Genomic DNA, 14,945 nt, shown 5'->3' on the forward strand with positions numbered 1-14,945 from the left:
GCCTTCCACCCAGGGTGTGATCCTGGAGATCCAGGATCGAGTCCCACATCGGCTCCCTGTTTCTCCCTCTGCCTGTGTCTCTGCCTCTCTCTCTCTCTCTGTCTCTCATGAATAAATAAATAAAATCTTTAAAATAAATAAATCATGAGAAAAAATATTCTCATGATTTTTTTATTTCCTTTTAATTGTCATAGTTTGTCAGGTTCTTTTGCTTGGGCTTAGTTATAGGTTCTGGAGATAAAACATATCAAAGATTAGTCTGCAAGAGAATGACAAATCCAGGTTTTCAGGTAATGCAATACAGTTTTCCTTTTTTTATGTAAAAGGATTAACCTTTAACTAGTTAATGTCATTTAATTTTCACAAATACACACCGAATGATATAAAATTCTTTCTACATATATTAAAAGATAAACTGAAGCATTATTAAAATTAAGAGTTTATTCAAGCAACACTCATTTGGAATCCGGCACCATCTAATCTATCTAATCTAACAGGTATAAAGGAGTGCCAAGGGGTAGTCTAAAACGGCAGACTTTTATGAGCAGAAGGGAGAAGGAACAAGGAAGTGAAAAGTACTCCCAGTAGATACCTCAAATGGTGGATGGTACTAAACACTATGTATACTGTATTTCTTCCTATATTTACATACCTGTGATAAAGTTAAATTTATAAAATTAGACACAGTAAGAGATTGATAGCAACTAACAATAAACTAGAACAATTATACTGTAATAAAAGTTATGTAAATGTGGTCTCTCTTTCAAAATATCTTACTGTACTTTACTCACCCTACTTGTGATGATGTGAGATGATAAAATACCTAAATGACAAGGTGAGGTGAGGTGAATGACATAGACATTTGTGACATAGTGTTAGGCTATTATTGACCTTCAGATGATGTGTCAGAAGGAGGATCATCTGCTTCCCACACTTGATAGTGGTATGGGCCGGGGAGGGGTGGGTGGGGGTCGGTAACTGAACCTACAGGAATAGAAGCCACAGATAAGGGGAGGAGCCTACTGTATTTGGCCAAAAAAAGATGTGAGTTGGTTATTGCAAGGTTACTTACCTTACGGGGGATGGCAGGGGTCTGATAGACTGATTACCTAACCAGTGCTGACCAGGCAATTCCTACTTTACTGACTTAAGATTCCATTTCTGGGAGAGCCAAAACTGTAATTAAGTCTTGGTTTGGTGATATAGAGCTTAGCAAAGGCAGTTCTATTTGGGGCCTGCTGCCTTGCTTTTTAACAAATAGAGAAAGTGAAACTCTAAGAGTTCGTGACTGGTAGGGACACATTTCCAGTGTACTCTTTCGGGAGTCTAAGTGTGAGCTCACTCTTCTAAGTCAATCAGCATCTCTATGTATGGCCTTCCTTTAATCTGGCCAAATATGACTGAACTTCTGTATTTTCACTTTTCCCATCTCCAGTGTTAAATCTTACTAGTTACCACCGTAGGGCCCTTGGGAGGTTATAATAAAGATGTTTGCCCTTTTCTGTTTAGTTTTCCTGCTGTCCCCTCCTGAAATGAGGATTTTATCCTAAAGAATGAGTCATTTAATTTGGGAAGCAGTCCATATTCCTGTGTTTGCTTCCGAATTTGAATGGAAGGGGTTAAAAGAATTGCTGCTATTTGTGGTTGATCTATCAAAAAAGATGCTACTTAAGACCGTTTCCCTCTTCAGTGAAAGGACAGGAGATTGTTCGATGTTTACTTTTTTGGGTTTAGATTCCCTCTTTTAGAATTGCTTCCCTTCCTCTGTCCTTCTCTTTTCCTATTCCACGTCTGGTAAAGATTTCCTCCTTGAACTTCCTCTAATCTCAAGGAAGAGTAATAACTAAATTCCCAGTGTACTCTGTCAATGTAAACCAAAAACTTAACATTGGATGGGTTTTTAAAGTCAAATACCCAACATTCCTGAAAGGCAAGCCATTAGCCACCCTCCCTACCCCACCCCATGTCTTTCTTCACCTCTTACCTTCCATACTCTAGGCCTTCTCCTTTTTCCTCTCTCCTTTTGCCTAAACGAAAACAACCTTGACAACAATAAAAATCCTAGTTCAGAACTTAAACATTTGAAAATTCAAAGTATGAAAATCCTTAGGCATGACTAAAAACTGTTAGTCTCTACCAGGACTTTCCAATAAGCTGGAGGCTCACTTCTGTATTTGCATATAAATTATGTAGTTTCTTAAATTTCCATATACATCCGTAGGCCTTACAAATATTCTCAGGTGATTTTCAAGTCAAGATCACAGTAGCCTGTTCCATTAAAGAAATTCTTTTTGAAGTGTCTATTTTCCATACCTTTTCAGCTAACTGCTCATTGTAATTGACCCAACACTTGATGTCAGCACCACTTGGTTGCTGGAGATTTTGAGAATAGAAATGAGAAAAATAAGTTAAAGGAGGTATAGCAGCAGAAAATGTGTCCCTGCTTCCCTTCTGCATGTATTGGATGGTCTAATCATTAATTTGACCTAAAACAGATTAACAAGAGAAAAACAAATTTGCTTTTATATTTTTATATAGAGAGAGATACCAAAGGTGTGAAATTCAATGACAAGTCAGTTGGCTGAGGCTTAGATGCCACCCTGAGCTGCAGAATGATAGGGACCTGGGGCTTCAAAGGGCAGGGGGCAACCCACAAGGTGATGAGAAGAAGTTAGCTCTGGTATTAGCCCTGTTTCTGAGCAGACTACCTGTCTAAATCCTTTCAGGGATGCCTGGGTGGTTCACTGGTTGAGAGTCTACCTTGGCTTAGGTCTTTTTTTTTTTTTTTTTTTTAAGATTTTATTTATTTATTCATGAGAGACACACAGAGAGAGGCAGAGATGAGACAGGCAGAGGGAGAAGAGGCTCCCTGCTAGGAGCTCGTTGTGGGACTGGATCCCAGGACCCCAGGATCATGACCTGAGCCCAAGGCCGACTCTCAGCCACTGAGCCACCCAAGTGCCCTGGCTGAGGTACTGATAGGGTCTTAAACTCCACCCTGTGGCTGGCTTCCTGCTCAGTGGGGAGTTGCTTCTCCCTCTCCCTCTGCCTCTTAGCCCACTCGTTCTCTCTCTCTCTCTCTCTCTCTCAAATAAATAATCTTTATAATCTTAAAAAAATAAATTATTTTAGGTAGTTAAAAGAGAGGCATAAGTTTTTTCTTGATTCTGCTAGGTCTTGAATGACTGCAGCTCACAATAATCCACAGGCCAAAATGGCACATTTGGGGGTAGCATATTTTGCCTCCCTTTAAAGGCAAAACAGATCTGTTTTGAAGAATATGTCATACAAGAAGGACACGGTGTCTTTGAAGAGAAGAAGGAACGTATACATGAAATAATTTAACCCGTGAGATAATTTCGAAATTGTAGAATGCAAGAGCATTTTTTTTTTGTTGCACAGAGTAAAATAATCATAAGGAGAAAATTATTTCCATTGCTGAATGCCTATGAATACTGAAATCATGTGTACCTGCCTGATGTTTTCTTGAATGTTTTGAATTCCTTACTGCCTCACCTTTACTCTTATCTTAGCACTCATTGTTACTATGGTTAAGTACTTGTAGAGGGGATGGAGAGGGCATGGGAAGAGGCCAGCATGCATAGAGATAGAGGACTGAAATTTGGCTTTAGTCCCTTGCAGGAGCCAGCAAAGTTGACGCTGTGGGTATTTTGCAATCATTTGTTTAATTAGCTGAAACTCCTAAGGGAAAATTTTATGAAATGGCAAACTCCCAAAGCCAAATTTAAATCTGTTTTTCTATGTATGACAGGATTTCATAATACATAGATGTAAAAAAGGTACTGGTGAATAAAGCACTGTACAGTTGAGACCTTTAAATACCAAAAGCAATATCTTAAAGAGAAATGTGAAAATAAATTATATAGTTTAAAATATTATTCATGTGAGAAAACTGAGGTAAATGTTTGCAGATGGCTAAGAAAATCATATTTTGGCTGAAGGGATTTTTTTTTTTTAATTCCCTCTACCACCACCGTTTTTTGTTGTTGTTTTTTCCTGTGGCTTTTTCTACCTAGCTAAGTATATAATCAGGTTTACATTCTGTTCTCGTCTAATGGATTTTTTGATATACAAGATAGCTACTTTCTAGAAAAATAAAAGGATATCTCTAAAGACTATAAACTGTTCATTCTGCTTTGGTTAGAGGTTAGATTTAGGTGACTGGGTGATTGAAAAGGCCAGTAAACCGGGTCTTCTTTTGCACTTGGTTTCAAAGACACAAAGACAGTTGTGCACTGTGAGTCATCATCCCGTAGGAGTAAAAAGCATCTGGCCAAAGAGCCATCTTCTCAGGTGTTCATGGTTTAAAACAAAACAAAACAAAACAAAACAAAAACTACCGTATCATTTAGAAAACCAAAACCTTATTAATGCATTGATTTCAGATGAATAAAATCCATCAATTTTATCATAATCCCGAGACTAGAGGATGAATCTATATAAACTCTACTTGAAAGCAGCTTGTGTTTTGTATGAGGATGCATCATTTGCTGTTTTCAGTAGCTGATGACTTCGGTATAATTTTCTTGAAAAGATCAGCTAAATGGAGGCTTCTTGTTATGAATGCCTGTAGTCCTCTGCACTGAACATTTAGTTGATACGTTGGAGATTGGAAACAGGTGTTCCAGCTCTGGTTCTGTAAGGACTATTATACATTGCTTCCAGTAGTAGGCTATGAGGAAATATGTGCAAGAAAGGAAAAAGAGCAACTTATAATTCTTATAATTATTACCTCTTTTATGCAAGTGTTGAGTGATTTAAATGGAGAAGGGGAATAAAGAGAACCAGGGGAGCAAATCTTTCAAAATGGGGGTCTAGGTGGGAGAATGTAATAGGATAGAGACAGAGAAACATTCACTTTTCATGCCATAAAATTGTTTAATTCCCTTCACTTTTAGAAAGTGGGTCATTGGGATGCCTGGGTGGCTCAGCGATGAAGCATCTGCCTTCAGCCCAGGGTGTGATCCAGGGGTCCCAGGATCAAGTCCCACATTGGGCTTCCAGCATGGAGCCTGCTTCTCCCTCTGCCTGTGTCTCTGCCTCTCTATCTCTCTGTGTCTCTCATGAATAAATAAATAAAATCTTAAAAAAAAAAAAAAAAGAAGTGGCTCAAGTCGATGTCATTTCTTAATTTATGGATATAAACTTATAGATATGCAAAATCCGTGTGGCTGAGACAACTAGATGCCCACCAGTATCTTTTTGCCCTCCTTTCTGTGATAATGGAACCTTCATTTTTAGCTGGACTACCGAATACTGGGAATAAAGAGATTTTCTCTTGCAGCTAAGGTATGTCTTAACCAATAATACATAAATGGAGATGATGTGTGCAACTTCCTGGAAGTGTTCTTGAATAAAGGTGACATTCTCCTTCCCTTTTTTATTCTTCCTATGGTCTGGCTGCACTGTGCTAGAGGAGCCATTATAGATCACAAAGTAGACCCTTATGTATTAAGGGAAGCAAAGAAAATGACAGAGGATGCTTGCCTCTATACTAGCCCAGAGACCTGTTTTCAGTTGAGAGAGAAATAAAATGATCCTCTTGAATGAGCCATTTGTTATATTGGATTTTTCTGTCACTAATAGCTAAACTTCATTTTTTTATGCTCTAGCCTAAAAGACAATAATAGTTTCACTAATAGACTGTGCCTATATCACATTTATGAGGATCTCTGCCTCTCGAAATGCATTAAAAAGTGAGAATTATATATATTTTGTGTTTTCTATTTTGCCTTTGTTTCTTTTATTTTGCTGTGCTAGTTTTACTGATAAGCAATCGCTGTCCATAAAAAGAAAAGAAAAGAAAAGAAAAAGTTCAAGAAAAAAATTTATTTGTTTGTGTATTTGTTTTTCTCTCCATAAATTAGGAAAAGACTGGCTAAAAGTGAATGCTGGCAATAAACTCACTGTTTCATAGTTTGAGCTACTGTTTTAAATATCACCACTGGTGTAGCCTTCATTCCTATTCTAGCTGTCTTTTTGCAAACCCTCTTCAGCTCTTGTTTGTGTTTTTCCAATAGACTCAAACTACATTCACTGCTCTGGGACTGTTTTCTTTCCGTTCTCTGACCAGCTTCCTCTTTCCCTTGTGCTACCATGTAATTTATCTCTCTCTAACAGTGAACTACACACTGTGTGGTTATAGTTTACAGCTCCGCAAAACAACTGAACTGTTTGTGCCTGCAGGGCATTTCTGTGTCTAGACTAATGGTCATATGGTAGCAACCCATTAGATATTAGGAGAGAAAAAGGAATGATGGAAAGTAGAAAAGAAGGAAGAGATTTTTCTTTAGGCCAGTTTTCCTGTTTATATTCATTTAAAAAAATTTTTTATGTGGACTTGTGCTGTCATCTATTCTAGTATGTATGATAAACATTTTTATTTTAATATTGTGTTTCGATTGTTTGCATTTTAATTTTCTTGAGGCATAATATCTCTTGGAATGCCCCCTTACCTCTTCTTTTTTTTGGACAATCTCTTGTATTGAGAAAGAAAAAGAGATTATTCATGACCATTGGTCAGATCTCTCAATATCTTTTTCTCTTCTCTTTTATTAACAATTATCATGCAATGTGCTTTATCTAGTAACCCTGAATTTGCTCAGTAGTATTGTTAACCCTTAATGACAGAAATCAATAGCTTTTGTGGAAAAAGTGACAATTTGGGGACAATCAGAAGAGATTAGAGGGATCTAGTAACATATGTAAGCTGAAACAATGTCGATGTTTACATGATGGCATGTCAACCAATTCTTGCCAACAGTTATCTCCACCAGCACTATTCTGTTGATGTGTACTGTTCAGTAGACTTTTATAGGATTTAACGATGTAGCATTTGTTTAATCCTTTATTCTTTGTGAAGTTTTATGCTTATATAAAGTCTTAATTTTTCATTAAAAATGTACACATGTAAAGCATATTAAAAAAACAAAAAAGAATAAAATGAAAAATTACTCATATACCCACTTTCCAGAGGTTATTGATATTATCATCTTATTTTATAGCCAACTAGCCCCTCCTGTTCTATTTATACAAGGAAAACTATTGTACATTTTCTTTTGCAACCTATTTTATTAATTTCAAAATAGGTCATGAAAAAACTGTCCACATCAATAAATATTTTTCTATAATATTATATAATGTTGGTGTAATATTTCATTTGTATGGGTATAAGATAATGTATTCAACCAATCTAATATTGGGGGATTCTTAGGTTAATTCCAGTTATTTTATATTTTAAATAGCACTGCTCTGAATATTCCTGGAAACTGCATGGTTATATCTTTGTAAATATCTATGATTGTATCCTTAAACTAAAATTTTAGATAATGAAATTTCTAAATTAAAGGATAGCAAAATACTGTGATATGTTTTAAAATATTCATTAACAATTGTCCTGTAGAGATATTGTACAATGTAATTTATTTTTTTAAACAATGCTTGTTATTATTTTTTTTTAATTTTTATTTATTTATGATAGTCACACACAGAGAGAGAGAGAGAGAGGCAGAGACATAGGCAGAGGGAGAAGCAGGCTCCATGCACCAGGAGCCTGACGTGGGATTCGATCCCGGGTCTCCAGGATTGTGCCCTGGGCCAAAGGCAGGCGCCAAACCGCTGCACCACCCAGGGATCCCTGTACAATGTGATTTAAGCAGAAGTATATGGGAGAGCAGGACTTTGCCTCAAAATCTTACCAACTCTGTACAGTCCTTTAAGGAAAAAATCTTTGAAAAATGTTTCCCAATTTAATTGGAAGTTTTGTGTGTATGTGTATGTGTCTGTGTGTGTAGGACATGAAAGTAGTTATTGCACTTTTTTTGTGAAGAATCATTTTTATCATCAAATTCTGTTACTTCAAAGTCTCAAGTCAAGGGGCACCTGGCTGGCTCAGTCTGTGAAGCATGATTCTTGATTCCCGGGTTGTGGGTTCAAGTCCACGCTGAATATGGAGATTGCTTAAAAATAAAATCTTAAAAAAAAAAAAAAAAAAGTCCCAGCTGAGAATTTCCATTAAGTGAAAAGGAGATAAATAAATAAATAAATAAATAAATAAATAAATAAATAAATATTATAATATTTATAAAAATAATATATATATATTTAAACAGTCATAGAAGAGAAGCAGAAAGTTTTTATTAAATCATGTACCTAAAATTTTATCTTATAAACCGATCTTATTTTTGGTATTGAGTTATAATGATTCTTACTTCTAATTCTGAAACCATGTGTTTCCTAGGGCTGCTATTCCAAATCAGTGCATATTGTAATGGCTTCAAACAATAGAAATTTATTCTCTCCATATATCTGGAGGCTAGAAGTTCAAAAGCAAGATGTCAGCTGGACCATGATATCTCAAAAGACTTTAGGGGAAGATCCTTCCTTGCTTCTTCCAGTTCCTGATAGCCTCAGGAGTTCCATGACTTGCCTCAGCAAAGTTCCAACCTCTGCCTCTATTTCACATGCTATCTTTCCTTTGTGTGTCTCTGCCTCTGGACTCCAGTTATATTGGATTTAGGACCCACCCTAGTATGACCTTATCTTAACTTGCTTATATCTGACAAGATGCTATTTTCAAGTAAGGCCACCCTCACAGGTACCAGATTTATGACCTTAACCAAGCTTTTTTTGGAAGACATGTTTCAACCCATGACACCATATAAAATTCAACCTAGTAAATTATAATCTAGTTTTGGTAATGAGATAATAGTAGTTCTTATTTCTAGGTTGATAATTTTAATAGTATTACCTCATCCCAGGAGAAATTAATTAAATGGCTAAACTTACTAAAAGGCTTAATTTAGCATCCTTTGGCTAATATCTGTTCTAGCAATCCCCCTGTATAGAAATAATAGCAAAATGAAAATACACTGAGGATTTTCTGAGACATGCTACAGATGTCACAGGTATCTAGATCATGGCAGAAGGCAGTGAAGAAAGCACCAGCCTATTTGTTTCTCTGTCCATACCACTACTTAAAGACATGCTTCAAGAAACTAAGGAGTTAACAATTACTGAATCAGCTTGCATAAAGTGGAAGTACAGTATAAGCATTTTAAGAAGTTAAGCTTTTGGCAATAAACAGTGAAGTTAATGATAGTAATAACCAGACTTCTAGTGAAATGTCTTAGCCACTGTTTTAAGAGAATTATTCATTTTAAACTGATCTGGATTTCCTTTTTCTCTACTCTAAGTTCTATTGATTATTTTGTCTTTTTAATTTTTTTTTTTAAAGTCTCACAATAACTTATCATGGGATGTCACTTTCTTTATTAGGGCCCTTACTACAATCTGTAAAAGCCCCAGTCTGTTCATAGGGATGTTCAAATTTCACTTTCATTCCAATGGGCTTTTTGTTTGTTGTTGTTGTTGTTGTTTTAGGAATGCATTACCAATGAAGCATTGCTTTCTTAGGGCACAAACTTCTAAACACTGTCTGTCACTTAGTACTGAAGCTCTCGGTGTCATTAAGATAGATTCCAATGTGTTTAGTACTTTTCTGTGATTACAGTGATGCTTTATATAATTTTTATGGGATAGGGTTCAAAAACTCGATCCCTCTTCATTCATTGGGCACGAGCTAGCATATCAACTGTTATATAACTCCAGTCAACAGTCTCTCTGCAGCACTTTTGGATGGTCTTTTTATCCGTTTTTATATAGAAGTTCTATGTAGCTTTTAGAGATAGTTTTGTATCTTCTGTTTCTTGTCTCTGATTTTAATTCTCCTTAGGTTGAATTTCCGATTCTTGCTTATAGATATTATATTCATTTAATATCTAAATACCAGCTGTGACTTCATTTCTTACAAACAAAGAGAGAATGCAATCAACATAACCAAACACATTTAGTTTATTCCTAATTTGAGAACTGCTTAAAATATTTTCATATTCCAGTAAACATTGCCTCGGGTATTTTAAGTATAAACACATTACATGTAAACAATGCTTTTGTAAAACAGATTGACTTAAAAATATTCACTTGGGTTGTATGGCATAATATAGCATATTCAGGCAGGTTTTTAGCATTATCTTGTTTTCCTACTTTCTCCTATTGTGGACATCAGAATCTGAACTCCTAATAGATGTGTTCTGTGCTCTGATACAGGTCTTGATGAAAATGGTGAGTAGAGGAATTCTTTATCTCAGAACACTGTAATAGCTCACATTTGCTGATAATTTATTTCAGGACTTGCCATGGGCCATACGCACTCTGCTAGGCACCTTATGTTTGTTACCCTCTTTTATACCCACAATAATTCTGAGTTATTTTTTCTTCCATTTTACATGTATAGACACTGAATCCTAGAAAATTAAATGATCAAGCTTCTTAAAATACTATTATTCCACTTACCATATACTTACAATCAGTGAAATAAAAATACTAGAATGGGTTGATATCAGACTTTAGCTTCTCTTACCATTCTCAGTGAGATGATAAACTTAACTTTAGTAACTAAGAAAATAGTCCTGATCCATTTTAAATCTCTTTGCTGGATTTTGTTCTAGGCCAAAGATTTTCAGACTATGAAGGAAAATTATATTGTTAACAACAGATAAAATGTCAACCTAACGGCACCACTTTTCTAGACACATTTTTTTTCAACATTTTATACTTAAAATGTATAATCTATTTGGACAGGGCTATTACTTCTTTATAGCAGCATTAAATATCTTCTATGTTATAAAGGGTTGTAGTTAAGTGAAAACTTAAATATGGTGCAACAAAGCACAAAAGACAAAAAATAACTTCAGATAAAGCAAAATTATAGATCACTTATTTCGCTACTATTGAAAATTCTGTCCTCAAATGGAATCATCTCCCCCAATGGCATTACCTTACTGAAAAAAAAAAAAGATATATACATATATATATATATAAACATATATATATATTTCTTAATGAAAGTAAATTAAAAAGTGAGTCAATGACATTTTTAATCACTCAACATAAAAAGGAAATTTGAATCAACTGTTTCATATCTATTCTAAAAGATGTAATTCTATCTTCTTTACTATTTTTATCACATATATTCCTTTAATATCCAAGTCTGTTATCTGTTTCTTTTTAAATACTGTGACTTATCTAAAAGCCATATTACACAGAGAAATTATGAAAATCTTTAGTAGTAACTTAAGTGAGCAAAGATGTCTAGTTCAGAAAGGGATATATATATATTCAAGAGTATTAAGTACCTATAATGTGAATAACAAACTGAGGTTCTTGATTCAGTGCATTTGAGTGTCATTTCGAGGGGAAAGTTATACAGAGTAATTCTGATAGAGATTTTGATAGGAATATCACTCTAGGGGCACCTGAGTGGCTCAGTTGGTTAAGTGCCTGACTCTGATTTCAGCTCAGGTCATGATCTCAGTGTCATGAGATCAAGCCCCACACAGGGGTCCCTACTCAGTAGGGAGTCACTTCTCTCTCTCCACAGCTCCCCTGTCCCTTCCCCTGCGCACTCTCTCTCTCTCTCTCTAAAATTAATAAAACTTTAGAAAAAAAGTATCACTCTAGACCAGTGTTCCCTGAAATTATATTTCAAAGATTCTTTTTTTGGTTTTTGCTTTTGATATATAGAATAAACCTTTTCAATGACATGTGAAACAATTTATGTATTTTTTGCAGAAAATAATGGATGCGATAGATTTATCTTTTAACTCCTACAACATAGTAAAGACTTGTTTTGCCATACACCTAGAAAAAGATCAGCATAGCTTTTAGTTAGTCCGGAGCCAATTATGTAGTTATGTATGTATTTATGGGGGAAAGAAGGTCATAGCTAAAATATATATTGTTAGTGTTTAAGTTTTTCCAAAGCAATTTAAAGTTTAGATCATAAAGTTTACATATTGGGAGAATTCCAGGATGGAAAATAACAAATTTGAGGGTGGCCGTATTGTTGTTTTCATTTACTTGTTAGAACAGGTTTTTTTTTTTTTTTCTTTTTTAAAGATTAAAAAAAAAATGGAAGTTTGTCTTTCTAAACTCTGCTTCTCTAAACTCTGTCTAACCTCTGCTTAGTTAGCATAGATATTACATTGATGCATTTTTTAGTATCATTAAAAAAACTGGGTTTTGGCATACAGATGTCATAGTTTATTTAGTCTGTTTAGTGCATTTAGTTAGAATGTTTAGTTAAAATTAAATATGGAAAATCTTTGACTCAAGTATCAAAATGTTTGGAATTACCAGGTAGGTATTTTATTTTCATTAAAGAATCTAGTTACACAACTCAACTTCTCACTTTTTAAAATACATCTCAATCCTCTTGACCATCACCAGCTGTTGGCTGTAGGTAAAACTTGTTTTGTGCCCGAGAAGTGTGTCCCTGTCAGCACCTTATCCTCTGCACTCCTGTTTTTCATTAGCACAATGTCTATAGTCTGGACTCTCAGGGGCAAAATTTAATAATCTAGTTCTCACTGATTGCCTCAAGCAATTAATTTTTTTCAAAAAATGTAAACATGTGGAATAAACATAAACCAGCGTCTATTTAAGGACCTAGTGGTTTTCACATTGCAATATTCATAAGAACTACCCAGATCCTAGTGCCCATCTCAGATTCTGACTATTTAGATTTGTGATAGTGAAACAGAATTTGCTTTGTTAACAAACATTTTAGGACGTTTTTATAATCGTAGCTCATGTTTTCTCTGATGCTGACCCTAACACTACTACTACTATTGCCAACTTGTGCTACTAAATATTTATTAAATATGCATCACGTGCCAGGCAGCACTCTATGCCTTTTTTTTGAAAGTACTTTGTTTTTATATTCTTAAAACAACTTTATCTAGTAGGCACTATTTGTTCCTGTTTTACAGGCAAAGCATAACTGAAACCCAGAGAGGACAAGCATAACTTGTCCCAAATTGCAAAGCTAATAAGTGAATTTATGGAAATCCCTTGCCTGAAGGTTTTTAATATTTATTTAACAAGTATTAATGCCCTCAAGGGGTTTTCATAAAATGAGCGAAGCAAACAAAAGCAATAAGCCTGATTGGACTAACATAGACATAATATGTGTGCAGTCTAATATCTGCTAAACAATGAGTTAATTTCTCTCGTTGGAATGGCAATGATTTTTAATGCAAAAATGAACAGAAATCTTCTTAATCACCCTCACAGCGTTTCCATTAGGTCCCTACCCTCACTGAAGTCACAATTGCACTTTCTTGTGGCAGTTACCCGTTCTCCACATTCAGGATGAGCACAGCCATCAACAGTCCTCAATGAGATTTGCCTGTTCTTAACTAACATCAAGAAGTGGGATAAATGCATTGCTTTTCAGTGATAAATATTGCCAGATGTTTCATTTATCCAGCTCTGTGCTCCAGCCGTGTTTCTTTATTATCCTTGGCATAACTCACCCAAACTATCCTAACAGTTGCATACCCTAGCATCCCAGAAGGAGACTTCTTGTGCTAGTAAAACTTAACCAAATAAAAACGAATATGTTGGGACACCTGGACGGCTCAGTTGGTTTAGCATCCTGACTCATGACCTAGCATCCTTAGTTCAAGCCCCACTTTGGGCTTCATGCCCCTAGTTTAAAAAAAAAAAAGCCCCAATAACAAAAAAAAAAAAAAATAATGAGAAACACAAGATTGACAACATTTTACTTTTGCCAAGTAAGGACATTAATTACATATATTATTATATTATATATATTATATATAAAATCATCCTTGGCATCATTTCATAAGAAGAAAGAATCTCTTAGACCCTATGTTAGACCCTTCCTTCCTCAATAAGGAAAGGGAGAATTAAGGTCATAATCTCAGAGTAAGGATATTGTTGTGAGTTCTGGTAAAAACTGAAATGGATTAATAGGTGTTTCTGGGCTAGCATTTGGGAACCACTATTTTAGGCAGTTACCTATGCTGTCTTTTCAAGGCCTTCCTCATGATTTATTCCCTTTTATATTTATTTTTATATTTATTATGTGATAATAATTTATTATATATGTTTATAAGCATATATTTTATATATAATACATTCTAAAATAAATATAAAACATAAATACAAAATATGTATTTATTTTATTATATTTATTTATAAAACGTTCCCCTTCAAATTCTTAGTGTTGAAGAACGCAGTATTTTAACCTGCCACTTATAGTTTAAAATTCTGTTGCATCCTAACTGCACCATCTCCGCTCTAGGTGGCTAGTGATCTGCGTCCCCATGATAGTGTTTTTTTTTTTTTCTTTTTAATGTCTGTTTAAAAAAAAAAAAAAAAAAGCATTCCTAGTGTTTCTGTTTGCCTTTTTTTTTTTTTACTGAAAGCATATTTAAGTGCTCCCAGAACCCAATATTATGTTTTAAGAAAAAAAAAAAAAAGTTCTCAGTTATAATTTCAAAATTATAGCAATAGTCCTTTTGTTAAAAAAAAAATAGTCCTTTTGTTTGTTTTTATTTGTTTTTCCTACCACTTCATGGAAGGCACTAAGAAAAGAAAGTCTGGGATTAAAGAACATTTAGGAACTAAATGTTGTATCTTTAATAGATTTTGTCATTTATTTAAGGTCTGTTTCCATAGTGTTTGTGTGTGGTGTTTTCTGATACCAATTCAATATCCAACAACTCAATTCAATTCTGATACTAATTTCCAGAATAAGAGTAGACCACACAGGCCGAAAAGACTGTCACTGCTTCAAACACCAGGCCAAGTGGGTGTCCACACCACCCCACACTTCCAAAACATCAGTGAGCTTTCACAGGGCTTTCACAAATGCCCCATCATATGCTAATTCTCCTATAGTATGCTACATAATTTCAGTTTTGGCTTCACCATAATGGCTATGAGAACACTTGGAATAATTTTAAAAAATACTGTCTATAAAATATTATTTTTTTAATTATGGTAGAAGACATTTCTCCCCTAGAGACAGTAAAGAAGCATATTTGTGTCCTCTG

The 14,945-nt window shown here is 34.8% G+C and overlaps 1 protein-coding gene and 1 long non-coding RNA gene across 25 annotated transcripts in view; one reads left to right on the plus strand and one right to left on the minus strand.

Moving 5' to 3' along the window:
- Nucleotides 1–812, minus strand: part of LOC144283705 (uncharacterized) — a 58,259-nt gene extending 57,447 nt beyond the window's left edge. The window contains exon 1 of the long non-coding RNA XR_013352267.1: nt 792–812. This is a non-coding gene — a long non-coding RNA (uncharacterized LOC144283705). The remainder of the gene's footprint in view (nt 1–791) is intronic.
- The window catches only part of ADGRL3 (adhesion G protein-coupled receptor L3), an 856,301-nt gene that overhangs the window by 600,009 nt on the left and 241,347 nt on the right, over nt 1–14,945 (plus strand). The gene's annotated exons all lie outside the window — the stretch shown is intronic.

Source organism: Canis aureus, chromosome 14 (genome assembly GCF_053574225.1).
Source record: "Canis aureus isolate CA01 chromosome 14, VMU_Caureus_v.1.0, whole genome shotgun sequence".
NCBI lineage: Eukaryota > Metazoa > Chordata > Mammalia > Carnivora > Canidae > Canis > Canis aureus.